A 4842-nucleotide genomic window follows, 5' to 3' on the forward strand; every position below is an offset into this window, starting at 1 on the left:
TAAAACGATAATTTAAACAATGCGGTACTATTTAGTTAGGTTATAAAAAAAATGTTTTTTTCAAAATAGTGGTGTTGGGTTAAAATAAAATTAATCTATATAGTAAAAAAAAATATATCGGGAGGTTCTCCAAGAATCAATTTCTTTTAGGGGTATTACATATTTCCTCTTATTAAGTAGTTTAATTACATATTACAACTTAAAAATAATAATTACATATATCCCCTTCTTTAACCATATATATTACATATATACTCATTTCATTAAAATTAATCAATTATTTAACAATTATACCCTTGATTTGAAAAAAAATTAAAAAAAAAAACCTTGAAAGCACATAAACGTGGTCTGGTGCACCACAAAGAAATTACTCACCTTCACACCACACACAACCCACCACTTCACATAGTCCAGCACCATCTCGTTATAACTGCTTGCTCGACCCCATCTCCGGCGACAACCACCACAACCATGTTTACCAGATATGAAGCGATGGTGTTGATTATGTCACCGGAGTTCATAAGGAGAACGAAAGGCAGTGTGATAAGAATTATGAGTGTGATATGTCATATGAGGCAAGTGGGATGGTGAAAATGATTGATCGCTATTCCATTTTATAGAGTAAAAAGAAACTTCTAGTTGGAGCAAGTTGAAATATTTTGCAGAGTTTGTCTCAAATCAAGAATACAAGTATATATGTATGTGTAATGTCAATATTTTATCCACATCATTTTTATGTATGTACAGAGCTTGCAGAGTTGGATTAGGTTGAGACGGTTTACTTGGTGCATGTGAGTTTATATAATGATGTTACTAGAGTTAAAAGAAAGAAAACACATCTTTTGGAAACACAACATGTAAGTTAAGGGGATGATATGGTTGCTTAAAGATATGATGAAAAATTGAAAATAATATATTATTATTTCTTTTCTTTTTTCATCAGTTTAGTTTGAACAAAAAAAAAATGTCTTTCTAACAATGTAGACGAAAGGAAGGTTTCAAGTTTGCAGGTGGAGAAGTAGAGGTTCCGGTCCAATTTGGCGGAGTTTATTATTATTTACAACTCTATTTATATTTTATCATTTATATTTTATCATGGGCACTTGTTTAATTAAGAAAGAGAAGGCATAGAGTGATTTTTGTATTGTTCAATCACATATGCATCCTTTATTATTATTTCCCCCATTTCTTTTCATATTTAATTATTTTTTTAATCCCACCGAAGTGGATGTGAATAGGTGTGTATGTATCTTTTCATATTATTATTATTATTATTATTATTATTATTATTATTATTATTATTATTATTATTATTATAATATTATTATTATTATTATTATTATTATTATTATTATTATTATTTCAAATCAACAGTTACGTAGCTTGTAGATATTATTCTATTTTATTTTTTCATTTTTTTTTTGTTTTTAATATTTTAGTTATTAGATCAATAATAAATAATATTTTTTGAATAATGATTAAATTAATTTATAGTTAACCGTAACATTAATTTATAGTTATCTTACGGTTATTTCATTTTCGCTCTAAAAATTTGGAGACACAACTTTTATGGAACTAAATGTGTCATCTATACCGATCATAAAAGCTTGCAGCATATCCTCAACCAAAAAGAACTCAACGTGAGGCAATGGCGTAGGCTCGAGCTACTCAATGATTACGATTGCAAGATTCACTACCACCCCGGGAAAGAGAATGTCGTGGCCGATGCCTTAAGCCGAAAGGATAGAGTTAAACCCTCTCGTATTCAGGCCATGGAAATGAGTATTCACAGTAGCCATAAGGCCCGAATTCTTCAAGCTCAAGCCCAAGCTATAGCCCAAAACAATCTCAAGGCTGAATTGGATTGTGGAGCAAAAAAACAATTTGAAACTAAGTCCGATGGAGTTCTTTACTTCATGGGGTGCATATGGATTCAAAATTCTGAAGACCTTCAAAATTTTATCCTTGAAGAAGCGCATAAAACTCGATACTCGATCCATCCGAGAGTCTATAAAATGTACCACGATCTTAGGGAATTCTATTGGTGGCCCGATATGAAAAACGATATAGCCTTGTATGTTGGGAAGTGTCTCACTTTCTCAAAAGTTAAAGCCGAACATTGGAAGCCCCTAGGTTTGCTTCAACAACCCGAGATTCCTCTATAGAAGTGGGATCAAAATTCCATGGATTTCATCACAAAACTATAAAAAACCACTCGTAAGCTTGATTCTATTTGGGTTATAATTGATCGTCTCTCCAAATCTTCTCATTTCATCCCTATTAGTGAAGCATACAAGATGTAGAGGCTGTCTCAAATTTACATCAACGAAATGATGACACGTCATGGTATCCGACTGTGACAACTGCTTTTCCTCCAACTTTTGGCAATTCCTTCAAAAAGCTTTGGAGACTCGTGTAGATCTTAGCACAACCTAACATCCCCAAACGGATGGTCAAACCGAAAGAACCATCCAAACCTTAGAAGACATGCTCCGTTCTTGCATAATCGAGTTTGGAGGAAACTGGGATGATCATCTACCTCTCATTAAATTTTCCTTTAACAACAGCTACCATACTAGCATCAAATGTGCTCCTTTTGAGGTTTTGTATGGTGGGAAATGATAAACACCCGTGTGCTGGACCGAGATTGGTGACTCGCAAGTTATTGGTCCGAAATCGTCCAAGCAACCTCCGACAGGATTGCCATCATTCGAGAAAGACTTAAGGCCGCTCGTGATTGACAAAAGAGTTATGTCGACAATCGAAGGAAACCATTTGAGTTTCAAGTTGGTGACCAAGTCTTACTCAAAGTTCCCCCTAGAAAGGCATTCTCCGATTTGGGAAAAAGGGAAAACTTACTCCTAGGTATGTTGGACCTTTTGAGATTCTGACCTTTTGAGATTCTTGATAGGATTGGTCCAGTGGCATACAAAGTCAAACTACCTCAGGAATTGCATAGTATTGATGACACTTTCCTTGTTTTTAACCGCAAGAAATGCTTAGCCGATGACACTCAGCCTATTCCCCTTGAAGATATTCTCTTTGATCACCAACTTCACTTTGTTGAGAAACCAATCGAAATCATGGATCGCGAAGTCAAGAAACCCAAGCGAAATCGAATCCCTCTAGTGAAAGTCAAGTGGAACTATAAGCAAAGATCACGTTTACTTGAGAACCAGAAGATCAAATGAAACAGAAGTACCCTCATCTTTTTCAATCTAAAACAGTCTCCACAATTTAGTTTCGGGGCGAAATTCCCTTAAGTAGGGGAAACTGTAATATCTATGGATTTTTCTTGCTAATAAACGCTAGTGTTTTGTAATCATTTAAAAAAGTTCTCGTATTCATTTCATCATCTACATTTACTAGTGTTAAATCATATTTTATTTATTGAATAATATTAACTTTGTATGCGTAATTATATGATCCAATACTCATTTCATCATAAACATGCGTAATCATTAATATGACACGTTGAACCAGAATGCCTAGATTAATATTTTATAACATGTAACAAAATATTTTGTTATTATCATTTTATCCTAAGTATTTAAATTAATCATGTGAGTTAAAAATGGAACATTCTAAAACCTTATAAGTTAAACTTGTTCTTCAAGATAGTTTATCCAATTCTTTTAATTTGAAAAAAAAAGTTTTTTCTTAAAAGTGCAGTGCACTTTAAATTATGCACACACACAATTTTTTATATTATCATTATTAATATTAAGCTTATCATTTAATATTTAAACAAGTTTTATCTCTATATAAATATTATTCAAACCTTAACTTTTGATCTATAAATGGAGCCTCACATTCTCATTATTTTTCACAACAAATCTCATTCTCTCTAAGCATAAACAAGGAAGTCTTTATAATTATTTTTCTTTTCATTGTTGATCTTTATACATTTTTACTTTCAATTATGAATTTCTTTTTGTTTGTTCTTATGTTCTTGAGTTTTCCTTTGTCTCTTCATAGTTGTTCATATACTATCACCATGATCATCATAAATTGTGAACAAAACCCTTACTTTTTGCTTTAAAATATTATGATGGTCATGTTATTCCAATAAATCACAATTGGTTTATCTAGATCTTGGCTTAAAAGTAGAATTTTCCATAAACAACTATGAATATTCTTATGTTATTCAAAAACTCATAAAGTTATCATAAATTATAATATTTACACTTTAAACCCTATGCTTTCATCAATGTCAATAAATATCCTAGATTATAATATTTACACTTTTAAACATTATACTTTCATAAATGTCAATAAATATCCTAAACTATAATATTTACACTTTAAACCCTATACTATTTTAAAGTCGATAGACACCCTAAACTATATGATATTACACTTTTAACCTCTCACCTTCTTATTTATCAAAATCATTCTAAAACATTTTGAGTTAGTATACAAATAGAGTATAAACTGAGTATGTATGTATCTAACAAGCAAACAGTTAAGCCTAAGGCAAGAGTGGCGTAAATAATCCCATTAGACCCATGACTCTTACCTGGGAATCAACTTGCTGGAGGTCATGCTCTTGGTTTAGAACATTCTAGTGTGCAACACTCTTACTAATTTAAAAATTAAAACTTAATCTAGGGCATCCCGTGACCGGTTCAACTAACTCTTGCTCGTGTTCGTGTTCATCCATCAAGCAAGGTGAGTTCATAGCCCCTTTTACATGTTTTTAAACATTTTATACTTTGGGTTGGAAACATGCAACTTATTTATTCTATGTTTTATAAATGTTATTTGATTCAAGCTTTATTCATAATATTCATTGTGTGATCATTACAAGCATATACTTAATCGCATGCACAACCATTAACT

The sequence above is a fragment of the Bidens hawaiensis genome, unplaced genomic scaffold, assembly GCF_021521415.1.
Source record: "Bidens hawaiensis isolate Kalapana, Puna unplaced genomic scaffold, B.hawaiensis_p1.1 tig00057625_1, whole genome shotgun sequence".
Taxonomy (NCBI): Eukaryota; Viridiplantae; Streptophyta; class Magnoliopsida; order Asterales; family Asteraceae; genus Bidens; species Bidens hawaiensis.